Source organism: Equus quagga, unplaced genomic scaffold, assembly GCF_021613505.1.
Source record: "Equus quagga isolate Etosha38 unplaced genomic scaffold, UCLA_HA_Equagga_1.0 268.1_RagTag, whole genome shotgun sequence".
NCBI lineage: Eukaryota > Metazoa > Chordata > Mammalia > Perissodactyla > Equidae > Equus > Equus quagga.
The window spans coordinates 1,483,725-1,502,124 of NW_025799869.1; the positions used below are offsets into that span (position 1 = coordinate 1,483,725).

An 18,400-nucleotide genomic window follows, 5' to 3' on the forward strand; every position below is an offset into this window, starting at 1 on the left:
GTTTAATGGGGAAAGAATAGTCTTTTCAACAAATGGTGCTGGGACAGCTATGTATCCATAGGAAAAAGAATAAAATTAGACCCCACCCCACACCACATATAAAAACAAACTGAAAATGGATCAAAACCTAAATGAAAGAGGTAAAACCATAAAACTATCAGAAGGAAATGCAGGTGTAAGGCTCCGTGACCTTGGGTTAGGAAATATTTCTTACACCAAAAGCACAATGCATAAAAAAAATTAACTAGATTTCATCAAAATTAAAATTCTTTTTCTTCAAAAGAGACGATTTAGAAAATGAAAAGAAATCCAAAAGATTTTGGGGCAAAAGATTTGAAAAGACATTTCAGAGAGGAATACATACAAATTGCTAAAAGCACATGAAAAGATGGTCAACATCATTAGCCATTGGAGAAAAGCACATTAAACCCACAACCTCTAACGTGATTATAATTAAAAAAGACAGATGAGACCAAGTACTGGCAAGGACATAGTAAAAATGGAGCTCACATACATTGCTAGGACAAATGCAAGTGGAAAACAATTTGTCAGGTTCTCAAAAGGTAAAGCATAAATTAACAATTGACATAACAATTAACATTAACATGAATTAACAATTACAAACCAATAAGTCCATTCCTAGGACTCTGCACAAAGGAATGAAAGCACAGGGTCACAAAAAGACCTCCACATGAATGATGAATGTCCATGGCAGCATTATTTATAATTCTCCCTAATTGGAAAAAACTCAAATGTCTGTCAACTGTTAAAAGGATACACAAATGTGGCATATCTATATGCTAGAATACTATTTAGCAATAAAAAATAATAAAATACTCACATATGTTAAAACATGGAAGAACCTCAAAACCATTATGCTAAGTTAAAGAAGCCAGACAAAAGATCACATACTGTATGATTCCTTTTATATAAAATGTATGGAAAAGGAAAATCCACAGACGCAGAAAACAGACCAGTGATTGTCTGAGCCTAGAGGTGGGAATGGGGAGTGATTGTTAATGGGTACGAGGGTTCTTTGTGGAATGATGGAAGTATTCTAAAATTGGGTTATTTGTGATTATGGTCATACAACTCTTTAGATTTACTAAAAATTATTGAATTGTACACTTATAAAGAGTAAATTTAATGGTATATAAATGATACCTCAATAAAGTTGCTTCTAAAAAGTCAGCAACTGACAAAAAAACAATAAAATGCTCCTAAACCATCAAAAAAAAGGTCTGCAACATCATGGAGAAAGGTTATGGAGCAATATTATTAAGGTAACTAAGTGAAAGAACGTAGAATAACCAGTCCAATAATCCAGCTCCTGCATCGTCCTCTGTTTATACAGAGTCTGCGCTGGCCTGAACGACAGGTCAAAGTGTGAAAGCAGATCTGGAGACAAAGTAAGATCATCTTCTTGGCAAGCATTCAAGACCTCCACAGCCACAGGCTAAACTGCCAGGGAGAAGACAAGAGACCTGAGGCAGGCGTGAGAGACCTGAGCAGTGCCTCCTTCACATGAAATGACGGCAATGCCGCCTTTCTTGCATTTGTGCACACTACATTCCCCATACTCTCAGGGGTATATTTGTACAAATAGCCCAATACAATTGCTGATACCAAAGGAGCGACAAGTTTTTTTTAAAGAAAGTCAATAACATGAAAGAGCCATCCTAATGGACCAAGAGATTAAGTGGCCAAAAAAACCGTAGATAAAGAAAACTTCAACAACAAAAACAAAGGGCAAAGGAAAGGGCCACCTGGAGATTAAGAGGGACTGAGAAGGTGTGGTGCTCAAGAAAGAAGAGCATGCTGTAGAGGTGCCGGGGCCAGAGTGTGTCCCTCAACTCCATCTGTGGAGGCCTAACCCCCACAGGCCTGTATTTGGAGATGGGGCCTCTGAGGATGTGACAAAGGCTCAGTGAGGTGGCAAGGGTGGGCCCTGATCCCACAGCACTGGTGTCTTCATAAGAGGAAGAGACACTGGAACACTCTCTCTACGCCGCGTGGAAACACAGCAAGAAGCAACCGCCCACAAGGCAGGAAGAAAAGCCTCACCAGGAACTGAACCTGCCGCCATCTTGACCTTGGCCTTCCAGCCTCCAGAACTGTGAGAAAATAAGTTTCTGTTGTTTAAGCCGACTAGTCTGTGACATTTTATTATGATAGCTGAGTAGACTGATATAAGAATCACCAGAAAACAAGAAAAAATTTCTTGGATATTAAAAAATAAATCAATAAGATTAATAATGTAATATAAATATGATTAAATATGTAGTTACATATTGATTTAATATTTAGAAGAACAAGTGATAAAAATGCACCAGATAGATGGAATTACAGATATTCAGATCTAATATTTATCTAGATGTATTTTACAATAGAAAATAAAAATAATTGATAGAGTCCCCGGCACTCACTGGCCCGGTGGATCCTGGTCCAAAGCCCTGGGCATCACCCCCAGCAGATTAGCCTCTAGCCTTGTGCTCGGATGAAGAGAGGGGTAAGCTGTCATTCTTAGGAGTAAGGTGCCGTAGGTTATTCCATGCCGAGAGGAGAGTTCTAGGAGTATTCCAGGCACTTCAGGATCAAGAAGGAGATTAAGTCTAAACTACATAGAACAATGTCAGTGTCAACATATGGAATAGACGTTTAGTTAAAGATCCGAGATGAATACATGCATTCACTTCCAGTCACCCGAGAAATCCCAATAAAAAGCAATAAAGAGTTGTTGTGTGTGTTTTTTAAGCGTGAATAAGGCAAAGAAAGTAGGACAAAAGACCACGCTAAACTAATTTTAGTAGCTGAAAAACAGATGGATAAGGAATAACTTAACAGATCACCCCAGAGAAATTTGACAGCCAGCTCCATTTACATATCAGTAATCCACCAATGACATCTTTGGGAGTGGGAATTGAGGGGGGCTGAAAACAAAGAGGACAGCATGAAAGTCTGCTTAGGGAGTGTTACGTTCTCATATCCTCTTGTCCAGCTCTGAATGGGGGTGGTCACTGTAGCTTACAGCGGGCTATGGATGGAGCACCTGTGTTCCCTAACATGGATCTGTCTAACACCCACAGACAGGAACATCTGGCTCAGGTGTTCTTGGGACTCAGCTATGTTCTTAAATTTCCCTTTTGAGTATTAACAAGTTTATTAGAGGGACAACTCTGTCATTGTTTGTTTCCTAAAACCTAAGAAATGTTTTAAATAGACTAAATACTCAAGGGCCCGCCTCTGCCAATGTGAGAGGACAATGTGGGTGACATACAGTGAGTGAATATCTGTATTACTTCATCACTCTGAGCCTGTTTTGTCCTTTGTTAACCAGAAATAACAAACAACCATTGCTTCATTGGATTCAGGTGAGACTTAAATGCATTTCAATGAAATAACGTGTGTGAAAAGATTTACCTCTAAAGGTAATGCGTGGTTGGGGCACGTCTGAATTGAAACCTGATGTACGTCAGTAATATCACTGTACATTAAAGATGTGTGCAAACTCTTTGCTGCTTCTCCCTTTGAGATGCAGAATCTAATCCTGTCCTCCGAAATCTGGGTGGGTTCGGTGACTGCTTTGACCAACAAAATAGAGCAGAAATGACACTCTGGCAGTTTCCAGGCAGTGATCTTAAGAGACGGACAGCTTCAACTTTCTGTCTCCTAAAGCACGTGCTTTTGCATCACAATGACCATGTGTGAGGAAGCCCAAGCAGCTGCTGGAAAAGAGCCGAGGCCCCTGGCAGAGAACCCCAGATGACTCCCAGACAAGGACCAGCACCAGCTTGGCCAGCCAAGGGAATAGGCCACCGCGAAAGTGGACCCAAAACCCGATCGGAGGCGTGCCTCCCTGAGCCTGCAAAGAGCAGAGAGGGGCAGAAATGAGAACAAATTTCTCATCTCAAAAGCTTAACTGTTTTTTATCATTGTTTGTATAGTGTCAAAAAATCAATGAAAAAATCAAGAAATTTTTGAAAATCAAAATGTCAGTTAAAAAAAAACAACTCTTGGTAACAGAAGACTGAAAGAAAACAATTCAAATTCTGCCTCTGCTGGCATTTCGGTGACGCCCAACAATTGTCTCATGGCAGGTTTTAGGCCCAAGCCAGGAGCTTTTGGTCTAATTCTGATTGGGTGAACTTGGTCACAGACTTTTGCTTTCTGGGACTTAGATTTTGCATTTATGAGTTTCTCTAAGAGTACAAGGGAATTTTTTTGAAGTTACAAAGGAAATTTATTAATTATAAAGAAAATATAAAGCGAATCAGGTCACAGCAGCTGGTCTTTAGTAGAAACTTGATGGCAGCACATTTCAGTCAGACTGCAAATGCCATGATCTCTCTATTCCTAAAATTTGCTCACAGGTTGACATCATCTCAGCTCTTCATATACGAGTTAATGCTTACAATGCATGTGGATGGTGGATCAGTGACAGATTCTAGTGGCTACTTTCCCGGATAATGAAAACTGTCATTTGTTGATGGAAGCTGGAAAAAAATGACTAAGTGGGGGTTTTCAGGGTCATTGTATTCTCTTCCTGTTGAGACTGACTCAAATTTTAATGCATTCCTAGTACAGCTTAAATGTGGAAATGGATTAGACAAAGTAAATCCGATTGCTGCAGCTGCATTCAGGACTCTTGCATCCAGTGTTCTGAGACCATCTGTGGAAACCACGTCTGGATTAGTGCATCTCCATAAGGCAGGCCTGTGTCATCCATATTAGGATTTGATCTTTTGAGATGACTCTGGCTTTTTTCATGACAGAGTCATAAAAATAGCAGGGGCCTGTGGCGAGGCTGCAGGGGCCAGCAGCCAGGGCGCTGCTGACAGCGAGGCTGCGTCAGGGCCAGATGGTGAGCTGCTCTGTTTTGTGAGCTTGGAGCATGGTGCTTTGCATTCCCGATGCTGCCCACCTGCTTCCTGACCTCCCACACCGAGGATCCTGACACAGAGTTTACTGTCATCGACAAGTCATGATGATAATGGGGCAGACGGAGCCCCATTCGGTGTGAAAGCCGAATAGGGCAGCCCCTCAATTTTCAATGGCCTTTCTGAGCTCCTGCTAGATGCAGGCAATCCATTGCTCAGATCAAAATGCGCAAACCTGGCCTCTATTAGCCAGGAGTTAGAGTCTAAAGCAGCAGCAGCAACTGCTCAGGGTGTATACAGAAGCAGAGACAAGGGGCCAAGACTATGCCCAGAAGGTCAGCAGGGAACTTCTCAAGGGTCGTTGTGGACCACTGGCTTCGGGACAGGCCAACTCGGACCAGAGTTTCTCTGCTGCTTCTTGAACGTGGCTTCTTCACCTGCCGTTCAGAGAAGCCTGTGCCTACCTGCTCAGCTCCACACCGAGCCTTCCACTTTCCCAGTTCCCGCAGACCTCATTAGCCTCTGATCACGGCGGGCATCTCCAGTCAGAGGCTGTCAGGAATGTTCCTCACACTCCGGCAGCTGAGAAACAGCTTACATCTCCAGTGGCTATAAGGACCTTGTCGTGCAAAGCCTGACAGGTATGTATAACTCTGTACTATGTCCTGGTCCCAACTATCCCATTGTATCTGCTCAGAATGAAGAGACAGTGTTCTCACCCAAAAGACAAGGGCATCGCATTTTGCTTTCTTACTAAAAAACTAATTAACACTCAAATCAATTATGCAATTTCTTAAAATGTGCATTAAAAATTGAACTGATGAAACTAATTACATTTCCTTAAAATTTCTTGGCTGGCTCATTTTTAATGTTAATATTAAGCTACAATAGATCATTCCATTAATAGCTAAGTGAGCTTACATATTTGAAGGATCAAGATCTTTCCTTATCTTAAAACTAGTAAAAAAGCAAAAGTGCATGCCATCCATTTGTTAATGAAACATATATATGTACATATACATAGTCCTAGAAGCAGGAGAACATGCTATGGGAATTTCTTTGTGTGGCAGGTGGCTCCCATGGATTTGGCCAAGCTATAGTCTGACCAGAAACAAAATTTTTTCCCATACTATTAAATTTCTCCATGGTTTTATCTATGTTGATTTCAACAAGTATATATTTCCTTAAAAAATACAACAGCATTTTGAGTGGTTATTTCTTTGTTTCTCCTACTGCGTCACACAATGCTGTGAGATTCCTTTCCTCTGTGGATATTTTAGTCCATTTGATTTCAAGATGTGAAGTGTACAGGTGACTATCCTACACATATCTCAAGCTTAGAGAATGAATACAATGGTGGCATTTCCTTCTGGTCCTTGGCCAATCAAGGTACTGGAGGATGGCCATGCTATGCACCTGTGCATTTCCCATGATGACTTCAATATTGAAGAGGGTAAAAGATTTTCAAACAATATGTCAGGAGTCTTGTTAGAATCATTGGCAATAAGGAGTTTATATCTGAAATCCCTGGGTGAATGTGTTTTGAATACCTAGCATAGAAGCTGTAGGGGAGGAAGACATTTCCTCTTCCCGCTGTGGGTTCTTCTGACTGGAGAACGAATTAAATTCGCATGAGACAGAATAACAGGAGAAAATTAAACACAGCTTTATAACATGTGTACATGGGAGAGGCTCAGGCAAGCTGAGCAACTCGCCAAAATGGCTGAAGCCCCCACCTTGAATACCATCTTCAGCTAAAGACAAAGGAGGATGTTGGGGGTTGGGGGAGTCAGTTACAGCAGGTTACCAGACAAGCACAGTAAACAGGAGTAAGATTATTATGCAGATTTAAGTCCTTGCCTTCTGTATTGATAAGAGTTTCTAGAGATAAGGTCATCCCCCCTTCTTCCTGCACAGAGAGGGAGACACCTTTGCAGAAGGAGATTTTCTTTACAATGTAAGTGTTTCTTAACAAAAGGTAAGTAAACTCTACTTTTCAGAGTTCCTTTCCTGTCTGCAGTTTATTAAAAGTAACCAGCCCCAAATAATCCTCATGCCAAAGAGAAATATCTTGGGGGTGGCCAATTCCAGTCCCCCACAAAGCTCTTCTTAGAGCTCTTCTCAGAGCACTTCTCAGGAATCTGTGAGAGTAGGGGCAGCTAGTGATGCAGACAATACCTTCCCAAATACAGGAGAACACCTGCCCTGCCTTTGGCGTAAGTCATGTGGAAGAAGCACTGGAGAGGTACCGGAGAGAGGGTCACTTTTTGTCTGGGGCCAGGAGCAGCTTTTTTTTTTCCTTTTGTTTTTTTTAAACATTGGCACCTGGGCTAACAACTGTTGGCAATCTTTTTTTTTTTTTTCTCTGCTTTATCTCCCCAAACCCCCCCCCCCCCCCGCCCCCCGTACACAGTTGTATATCCTAGCTGCATGTCCTTCTAGTTGTGGGATGTGGGACGCCGCCTCAATGTGGCCTGACGAGCAGTGCCATATCCGCACCCAGGATCCGAACCCTGGGCCGCCGCAGCTGAGCGCACAAACTTAACCACTCGGCCACGGAGCCGGCCCCCAGGAGTAGCTTTTAAGGGGAGCTTGCTGGGAGAGTGCTCTGAAGCCCAAAGGACACGGAAGGAGACGCAGCTGATGGGAGGATGGAGTGGAAATTTAGGGAAATTGTTGAACCCCCCACCTGCAGGTGGAGAAGGGAAACCCAGTTAATCAGTCTTTTGATAAATTAGGAATTCAAAAAAAAGGGAAAGAGTGAGAACACGTTAGAAACAAACAAAGCTCATGGCTCCACATTTTAGCACGTGACTCAATGCAATGTAGGGGATTTAAGGTAGTCGAGATTGCAGAGCAAGGCCACCTGTGTTGGGCACAGCAGAAAGACTGACCCTTTGTAAAGGGTGCTCCAACCAGTTCTGAGCAGAGAATTACGATTCGAGAATGTGACTGACAGTCTGCTGATGAAAGTGGCTCAAAACTCCACCAGGCTTGTTTTGAAAACAATAATAATACCTTAGATTTAAAATCTATCATCAGTGATTTCATTGTAAAACTGACATGTAGGGCCAAAAGTCATGAAGCTTCATTGCCTAGGGGTGTGTTTAAATTTACCGCTATAATTCTGACACTAGTCTCTCTTGATTTGATGTTCTTTCAGATTAAAATACAAGAATTCTCATTTTCACAGAAGTAACAAGCAATCCTTGGGGAGAGAGAAGACGGAGGCAACAAGACCTCTGTTTGATCATGGCGGATTGGACTCCTGGGCCTGTCTCCTTGTCTTCTAAACCTGCTTGAACTCCGGGGTGAAAAAAAATCATAATAAAGTAAGCATAACACACACAAAGACAAAGAACAGGAGAGGAGGCGACACCCTGAGAAAGATTTGGAAGTTAGAAATCACAGTGAAGAGTGTCTTAGCCGACAACAAACGTGAGAGCCTGGCGGAGAGCTGACTCCAGCGAGCGGACCCCAGGTGGCTTCACGATGGAGGCACCAGGTTTCCAGTGCCTGACACTTAAACACAGGATAATGACAGATCACCAGCCATCTGGAGGAATGTCCCAGCATGAAGATGGGCCAGTACAAAGTAACAGAGTAACAGGAGGAACAAACTGTGCGTGAAATAGAAAAAAGTGATTTTTAAAAACTGTAGTGAGTATCTTCAAAGTAATAAGAACTTCATGAAGCAAGAACATGTGGCTATAAAAAGAAACATTCAAAGAATAAAAATTAATTTTTAACACTAGAAGTGTAAAAAAAAATCTAATTGAGTGATTGCATGCTAAAGTTCAGGAAATTTACCAGAAGTCAGGGCTAAAAGAAACCTATGGAAAATGTGAGAAAGATAACAATATTGGGTAATTCTTCTGAAGAGTCCAGGCAGACAATCAATGTTTCATAAAGTAAAAGTAAAAAAAAATAAAAAAAAATGGGAGAAACAAAAGTTAAAAAAAAAGTTTATAATAGAAACATATGTTTCCAAATTTCCCCAGATTTAAAAGTTTCCAAATTTTTCCAGACTGAAAAATGCAGAACAAGGAGTTAAAAATAATTTCTATAAAGCACACAGTGTAAAATTTCAGAATATTAGCAATAATGATGGGGTCATAGACTCTGCTAGAGAGAAAGGAAAAAAATGATCACATCCAGAATATTTTGAGAATCTGAATGGCATAGGATTTCTCAATAGCAACTGCAAAGGACGTTAGTTCAACACAACTCTGTAGAACTCATTACCCAGCTCAGTATGAAGAACACTGACAATGTCCTTGTACTCTAAACCCTGGATATTTATCCAGCCACAGTGAAAAGTATGTATGATGTGATGGTACCTTAGAGCCTCGGGACTGAGTATAAAAGGTCTTGGAGATATAACCCTTTGGAGATGTTTTTGGAGGACTGGAGCAATCTCCCCATGTGGGAGGCCGGAGGATGTGACTTTCACTGGGTTCAGCCCAGAAAGATGAGCTTTGAAGAGATGGTCATAGCTCTGACTGGCTTCCTTGGACCTGCCTGGAGACAGTTAGCCAGCGTTGGGCTTATACTTGAAAGTTTTCAGGATGAGATCTGCAGCCACCCATTGGTTTAGGGGCCAAGAGGAAAGAAGTGACTTGATATGGAGTGTGTACCTCCATGGGTGCAGGTCACAGGTGATAGAGAATAATTTTCACAAAGTTAAAAAGCAGGACTCCTACGCAAACATGTTGATGAGAAATATGTCAATGATTTAATCCCTGACAGGACCAGTAGATAGTAAGCTGACTTACTATCATTTTACTTATTTATCTTATTTACTTATTTATCATTTAGTTATTATTTTAAGGAGCTGGGTTTATACAGGGAGCATGACCCATGAATGTGCTGATAAGATTGCAGGATCAGCTACAACATTGATTGGTTAATGATCAACAGGGCAATAAACCCGAACCTTTAGGGTTATCTTTTCTACCAGACAGAAATCATTTGCATCTCTGCTGGACAAAATCTATGGGTCTACATGTACATTCACTAAATCTGGGAGCTTTAGAAAACAGGAAACCGTGAGTCAGTCAAGGTACCTTCTCCTGAAGTGGTTAAATAACCCTCGGGCGGGACTGAGCTCACGTGACATTGAAAGAACTTGCTGCCCATCCCTTTTTAAAAAAACTGATTTCCTAGCTTGAAATACTTCTTCTTAGCATGAGTGTGTTTCCCATGGCCTAGACGTGGGCTACTCAAGGAGAAGCCAGTGTAGTGTGGGTTTCAAGTGGGACCCACCCAAGAGGAAGGCGATTTTAGCAGACGAGGCTGGAGGCTGGAAGGAGCTGAGGGCACTGGCAGGAGCAAGAGCATCACCCATGTCAAGGGGCTGAGTTAGTCCTTTTCAGTGGGGAAGCCCATCAGGGACCCACCTCAGGGGAGAGAGAGACACAGAGAGAGGGAGAGAGAGACAGAGCGGGAAACGGAGAGAGAGGGAGAAACAGACAGAGAAAGAGAAACAGAGTGAGACTAAGAAAGAGCGAGAGACAGAGAGAGTCTGAAAGAGAGACGGACAGACAGACACATGCACACACACAACCACACACAGACGGAGAGAGACCTGGCGACCCTTGGAGCAGCTGCTCGACTTTATCACGTGTAGGCAGTGACAGTCCATCAAGGCCTCTCCTTTCCTTCCCTTCACATCAATCCCGGCCTTCCTATGTCGCAATAATCCTTTAATCCCTTAATCCTCGTGGGAGCGCAATTTCATCCGAGTGACACGAGGGCCAGTGAGGGAAGAGAAAAACGAAGGGTCCACATGCAGTTCCCTCTGCACTGCAGGCTTGCTGTACCAGGAGAGAGCATGGCCACTGCACCGGAGTTTTAAAGACTTTCCAACTGAGTAAGTCAGGCCCACCTTAGGTAATCTCACTTTGGATTAATTTACAGTCAAACGATTAGGGATTTTAACCCCATCTGCAAAGCCCCTTCACAGCAGCACATAGATTGCTTGGTTGAATGCCTGGAAGAAGATGTGTGAAGGCTACAAAATGGCGCTGCTTCCCTCCCTCCTGCAGCTCTCACAAGGGAATACCCCTTGTCCATGGCCCGAACTGGAAGCAGACTGGCAAGGTGATTCTGGGGACCGTGCTTCAGCCCAGTGAAAGCAACACATCAAAGAGCCATCACAGCGTGTGCTTGCAGCTGTGTTTCCCACAGCTCCCGTCTGATCTGGAATCCTTATGACAGCCCATGAAGGAGGGATGGACAGAGCCCACCACTTGCTTACCAATTGGAAACAGCCAAGCCAGGGGAAAAACAGAGCCGTGACCCTTTTCTGGGTGGGGACTCATTTCCCAGGACCTAGCTGGGATGGGCCATTGGTCTGTCCTCTCTTCCACACTGGATTCCTTTCCAGGCTACTCACAAGGATCTGGTCCACCCATTCAGACCACTGCTTATGAGGGAAGATACGCAGTCTTCATATAAAGAAAATAAATATTTCTAGGATTTACAGAGGGGGAACATCTGGATATTTGTACAAGAGTTTAAATTGCTTTCATCTAACTCTTGAAGGGAGCAGGATCAAAGAAAAATGTTTTTCACGCATTTCTGTCCATTACTAGCCATATATTTGTTTGTTTCAAAAAAGTATTTCTTCTACCTGAACATGCTTTCGTTTCCAGTAAACATTGTGTGTGGGAGTAAGAACTTTGCAGAGAGAGAGACGTGCTTCACGGATGTCATTCCAAGCACGTTCTCTGCCTGCAGCGCATTTTAGAGTCTCTCTCCAGAGTGGGAATTTTTTTCTGCGTGTAACCTATAATGGGTGATGACTCACACGGCCCACTCGTAATGCAGCCTGTCAGCCACCTGTCAGAACACTACTACATGTTTATTTCTTATTAGCTACCAGGTTAACTTTTTAAATTACTGACGTGTATTTTTCAAAACTCTATAGATGGGCAAAGCCTGCAGCAACCACTTGAGGTACCTCTGTGGAGGTTCAATTCCAATGAGGGGTTCCCGCTACAGCATCCTCCTCAGAGGCTGTTGAGAAGGGCAGCGGGAGAGATCTCCACTGTGGAGGTTTTAGCTGGTAACTTCTTCAGCAGCACCTAGAGCCCAATGGACAAATGTCCCTGGGGAAGAAACATCAGGGGCCTGCTCACATCTCCCAGCTATTGGTCCTGGGGACACGCCGGCTCCAGACACTGTTGACTGGGCGTGGGAAGGATTTCTGAGACTAGGGGCACAGCTCCGGGCCAGAAGGGAAGGTCTTCCCCGAAGCCGACTCCCGCGTGCTGCCATGTGCCGCTCGGCGTTGTGTTTAGTGGTGACTGCGCTGCCCCTGCTGTGCGAGATCCAGAATAGTCCCTGGAAACCGCAGGAGGAAAAGCCACGTGGAAAACGTCTGTCTATGCTGCAGGCTGTCACGTCAACATTTTCCTAAGTGGCTCCTCAGGGCCTCCTCCCTCCTGCGAGTCTGTGACCTGGTGCTCAGCCAGGGCAAGCACGTCGTCGGCAGCTGTTTGGGGTAATGAGGAGGTTGCCTAAAGGAGGGATTAGGAGAGGCAGCCAGACCCCAGGGTGAGTGGGTCAGACCTACGGGCAGAGAGCTGGGAGGCACGAAGCAGCCCCAACCCTCCAACCCCTCTGGGCTCAGAGAATTCCTGACGCCCCCTAGGTGTTCACATGGGAACTGAGGGTCCTGGGCGGAGCTACCATTATGTGCGGGGAGCAGATTTTTAAGTAAAAAGGTCAATTACTTAGCAATTGTGAAAGGAGCTTTGTGATAGAAACTCTGTGTAGGTGGGGTCCCAGAGGTGGCCTCTCTGGACACGGTCACCCAGCTGCGAAGGGTCTGGCCTGCTAAGAGCTGCGGGAACTGATGTCCTTCCTTGTGGAAGGAACCATGAATGCCAATTCCCCCAGGTAAGATAAGACTATTTTCAGAACTGACGTACATCAGGGGGGCTGAAGTGAATTGTGTGATGGGAAGAGGGAAACTGAGGTTAGATAGCGGGCAAAAGGCAGAGCACGGGGGCTACAGGCTGCGGGGAAGACCGAAGTTCATCCTAGGTTCAGTGAAGCCTGTGTCGTATTTGAGGTCTTCGCTTAAACAGACATGTTTTGCTGAAATCTTCATGCTGCATTATTGAAATTCTAAGTCAATTGAGAGTAGGAAAAAGGAGGAGCAGAGAGACCACGAAGGACATGAAGGCAGTCACCTAGGTGAGAGGTGACAGTGGCTCAGACCAAAATGGTGCAGGGGAGAATCACAAGGACCCCTTTTCATGGAATCTGCAGTCTTGGTGAAGAGGGTCGTAGCCAAAGGAGAAATTGAGGTTGACTCCTGCCTTGTGTAGGGTCCTCTGTCTCTTCCAAGCTTCCTTTATCTCTTGCAGGAACTACTCATGACACATTCCAAACCTGTCCATTTTGGCCCTTTTATAATTCGATTCTCATAAAGAAGCCAGAGATATCCTTTTATGATTCACACCCAATTAGATCACTTATTTGCTCAAAACTTTCCTCTTGCACATAGAATATACCATGCAAACCTGCCCCCAGCCTACCAGGCCCTGCACCATGTGGCTGGCAGAACCCCTGGCCTCGTCTCCCCCATGCTCCACGCCCGTTCACTCTGTTCTAACCACACCACCTTCTCTGGCTCCCTAGATCATCTACAGTGCAGTGTGGACCATGGCTGTGGGGGCTGAGGCCGAGTGGAGGTAGCTGTCATTGGCCATGAGAAGGTCGAGGAAAGAGCAGCCATGTGCTTGACGCCATCGATATTGATGCTCAAGTGACAAGAATGTGACTGGGAGTGTCCAGGAGGACAGTGGGTAGCCACGTGTGAGGCAGTAGGTGGTAGAGGGGAATGGCCTAAGCCTGAAAGTAGCATTGTTTGAAGGTGGGGGAGGGGGAAAAGGGGTGGTGAACCTAAACCCCGTTTCCTGCACCAAAAGAGGAAAGTCGGGGAGACCAGGTCGGCCTCTGCTGAAAAGACTGCAGGGGAGGTGTGTCCTGGAGGACAGTCAGGACCCATAAAGGCCGGAGAGTGAACTCTGGGAGAAGGAATTGGGAGGAGAGGGGAGTTTGTTAATGACCAGAGTTCAGAGGTCGCAGTGCAATAATTTGGGAGAAACTGGAGAACAAGTGTGTTGTTGGGTCTGATTAAGAAGGGCTTGTGGCATTCAATTCCACCCCTGGCAAGAAAGGGAGTTACAAAGATCCTCTGAGAGCCGTTTCCCCACTGAGAGCAAGGACAGTGCCAGGGTGTCCTCATCCTGGGTTGGGGTCCTCATCTTGGCACGGTAGGTGGAAGCTATGTCTGAGGGTTGTAGGCAGAGCTACAAGGATCCGTGCCTCAGCACAAAGGGACGGTCTCTTGTCGCTGGAGGCCAGACAGAGATGGGAGATAAAGTACCGTTTCCTCTTCTATGTGTGCTTTGTTTGGATTATGGCTGCTAATGACAAAATTCCCGTACGAATAAAGCCTTCTGAACTCACTGGGGAGGGAAACGACGGGGAAGGTGGAAGGAGCTGGTTCCAGGATCATGTGATCAACAGGAATACTCAGGTGGGGAGGGAAAGTCCTGAGCCACGAGGAGCCTGGCCAGAAGGGAAGGTCTTCCCCGAAGCCGACTCATGCAGGGTGCTAACCCCACAGGAACTTTGGGGATAACCTGTCTACCTGGCTGTGGAAGTTCAGAACCTCCACAGTCTCTGCAGGTCCACCTCTAACCTGACAGGGCTGCAATCCGACTGTGTTTTCACATTTTAAAAGTTAGTCAAATACATTTATACTTCAATTGCCTCTTCCTGGAAATCCTGCCTCTTAGTGAAAAACCATTCAATGAAAAATAGTTCACCTAATTGTAATGGAAACATTAATGAGGAATCCTAAACCATTTGCACAGAGAGAAAACATATATTGATTGAACGATGGAAAGAAGTCATGGATGTAACAAGCAACAATTGTGAGTCATGAGCAGCCATGTGAGGCCCCTTTGCTCTGTACTGAAATGTAGTGAAGGCTTCTCATCTTCTCCACGCCGAGAGGACGTGATAGTGGATGGTGAGTGGTGTGGGGAAGTCATCCTTCAGAAGGTACATTCTTCTTTCTGCACCATTTCTTAACAGTTTTCCATCTTCATGCAGTTTATGATTGTCTTACATTCAGACTGAACTCAAAAATAAACCTGTAGCAAGGAAAAATGCTTCCAGGGCCTGGAAACATACGCAAATAATGGACTTTACACAGAAACTGGAAGTCCTAGAAGATCCTGCTCTTTGGCCCTCTCTGAGCTTACACAAGTGGAGCAACATTCCTGCGGTCATCCAAACACGGCAGGCACTCAGCTCGTTCCACACGAGGCGTTCTGGCTAGAAAATGCTGCCTCGAGGAAACTGGTGAGTGTGTCCTTGTCTGAAACCATCATGTTGAAATATCATTTTGTGTATTCATTTAGTGTGATTTGTACGAAAATGATATTGTATTTCTCCAAAGTAGTCATCCAGAAAGTGGTGTAATTTTTCAAGAGCTGTTATGTTAAAACGTGGTTATATAACTTTTTGCAGTCTTTCTTTAAAGGAATCCTGTGTACTCTGACAACACAGAGACGGTCCCTCGGCGTGCTCCACGAGGGTAAGACAGGCCTAATAGAAGATGTTCTGGCATGTCAAAACAGCGAACCATCAGCCATCGCCTCTTCCCAAGTTTGAGAACATATTTTTCTTTCACGTGTTTAAGAATTTTGAGATCCAGCCTAACACTGAAGACTCATTTCCACCATCGCACACCTTCTGCAGTTCTCTCTCCTGCTGGGGATGTCGTAGAGGAGGCAGGTGGGTGTCTGTGCTCATCTGGAAGAACGGTGGAAGCTGCTTGGCCTGTGGGGAGCCAGGAAGTGAAGCTGACTCCCGGGCACGGTGGAGGCCTTATCTGTGGAGAGGACCATCACCAGATGCAGGAACTTCAGAGCGGTCCTGCCTAAGGCCCAGGGTTTGAAGGGCTTTGTGCTGGTTGGAGAAAACAAGTGTCTTGGATAGAACTTCAAACTTCAACCTTTCTTCGTTATGCCCTTAGGAGGCTGTGTCTATGGAGCTGGCCAGCAGCAGGGGCCCATTACTCAGAAGATGCTGAAGAGGATCCAGACAGGATGAAAGTAAGAAAAAGCTCCCTGATTCGTAGATTAGCAAAGCTACAGTCTGTGAGAAGGGGATGGAGAGGGGGCAGCAACACCCACGTTACACATCGGCAAGTTGTGAGCAGTGCATGAAAATAGGAAAATTAGAACAACTTTCCGTCACCATCTTATTGTTTTTGTAGCTCTTACCAGGGCACGGTGGACAAGGATGGACGTCACCAGCTTCCCATTCTGCATAACCTGGAAGTCAGTCCCTGCCTTTAGATTTGACTACTCTCTTGGTATTGAGATGTTGACCGATCATTATCTACAGCCTGGGTTAGTACTCTCTGCAAAAGCCATTTGCTAAATTCAGTAATGGCCTGGGAAAAAAATTAACCTAATTAGAAAAATTTCCCTTCTATCCCTTGAAAAGCTATAAAAAAGTAATGTCATACAAATGCCCAATTTCTGATTTTTCCAATTGCTGATACAAGATTTTATCAGTTACCATGACAACTAAGAGCTTTACACATTTTTTCTGGCCTCTGATAGTTTCCGTGACATTCTGCATTTCAGTACTTCTTGAATAATTTTGAGCTGACACCAGCTGATGAGCAAAATGTCTAATTTAGTAATTAGTAATGAAAAAGAAAATAAACCTCAAGAAAGCAAAAAGGAGATAATAAGAATGGAAATAAAAAAGATCTAATAGAAAATAAACAAAGTGAAAAGTTGCGTCTTTGAGAACACGTACAAAATTTGGGTAATCATCATATAGGTGGCTTACCCAGTGTAGTCCCAGTTTCCCTCTGTTGTCTGGTGTCACCCTCCATTTAGTTTATGTCTCAGATTATTTATTATTAATTAAATATAATTATTAATAGTTGCATTCTGTTAATCCAGAATGAACCTGATAAACCTGATAAACCTCCACTGTTTTTCTAGCTTCTTCCATAGTCTCATCCTGCAGCATGTGTGATTGAACAGAATTCTCATTGTAACATGTGTTTAAAGCTGAAAGATGACCTGTGACAACTTTCCTCTGTCTTTACAATCTTCTGCACATGTGACGTGACTAGTGCTCCCCTTAGAAGGACGGCATGCAGTGTTTGCTGATGAAGTGAAACGTGCCTGGGCAAAGCAGTTGGAGACAGCTAACTTTTCCTGATGGTGGTGATGGGGGGGGCGGGGCGGGGGGGTGCTCCTGCCAGCCATCTGGTACACCAGCTAGTAGGGTGTGACCACCAGGCTCCCTATAGGAGGGGCTGACCCTGTGGCCTAGTGGTTAAGTTTGACATGCTTTGCTTAGGCAGCCCAGGTTCGCGGGTTCGGATCCTGGGCATGAACCTATACCATTCATCAGCCATGCTGTGGTGGCAACTACATATAAAGTGGAGGAAGACTGGCATAGATGTTAGCTCAGGGCTAATCTTCCTCAGCAAAAAAGTAAATAAGTAAAAAAAAATATATATATATATATAGTTTACAAAAGCCATAGGTTGGTAAACACAAGTTTTCAGACAAGAGTTACTTCAGGTGGGGGTAAGCAGGGGATTTGGGATAGGGAAGATGCAAATGATGTCCATTGATCTAGGGAATCACTTGTACATGGGTCTATGTGTGCTGGTTATGTTGGAATCACAGAGAAGATGGGGAGGGGAGGAGAGAGAGTAAGACCATGCGTGGACCCATAACGAGAGCAGGGTAATAAACAAATGAAGATGATTGTATAGTTCTCTGCATTCATAGTGACCAGGGGGAAGGGAGCCGTATGCTGTCCTATTTCAGACCTAGGAAGAGCCCCTCGATGAAATCCTTTCCAACCAATATACTCCAACTGTCTCCATGGGCCAAAACCTTGGCCCAGCCAGTCCTTCTCTGCACAGGCGCGCAGGAGCCTGCGCCCCGAGGATTGAGTTACTAGGTTGATGCAGTGACGCAATAAAAGTATGTGATATTGTTTAGATTTTGGTTCAAGTGAACCAACTATACAGATATTTAGGAGATAATTGAGTAAATTTGATATCAGATAATATTAAAAAATTAATATTAACTTTATTGCCATGATTACTTAAGAGAATCCCCCGTTTCTTGATATGCATTATTTTCTGAATTTATAAAAACATTCACAATAAAAAGTAAAAGAAAAGGTAATTGAAGAGTTGAAATAGAAAGGAGGCTCCATTTTCACTCTAACCTTATATTTCCTTTCTCTCCACAGTTCATTCCATTCTAATTAAGCCTTTAAAATAGTTGTCTATTTAATTCATAGTGACATTTTTCTATTAAATTATATGCAAGGTATGCATAGCCATCATTCACATACATACATATAAATTTTGCATTGAAGTCGCATAGTAGGCATCTTAGTAATCAATACCTAGGGAAGACTTAGATCTTAATTATCTAAAAAGT

General features: G+C 44.0%; 1 long non-coding RNA gene across 2 annotated transcripts; it reads left to right on the forward strand.

Moving 5' to 3' along the window:
* Positions 1-15,142: 15,142 nt before the first annotated feature.
* Positions 15,143-17,120, forward strand: LOC124233876 (uncharacterized). 2 transcript variants are annotated; one of them, XR_006887167.1, is made up of 5 exons: positions 15,143-15,266; positions 15,448-15,701; positions 15,943-16,021; positions 16,186-16,321; positions 16,931-17,120. It is a non-coding gene; the product is annotated as an uncharacterized LOC124233876 (long non-coding RNA). The 2 variants fall into 2 exon arrangements; XR_006887168.1 differs by having other exon boundaries at positions 15,228-15,266; positions 15,435-15,701.
* The last annotated feature ends 1,280 nt before the right edge of the window (positions 17,121-18,400 follow it).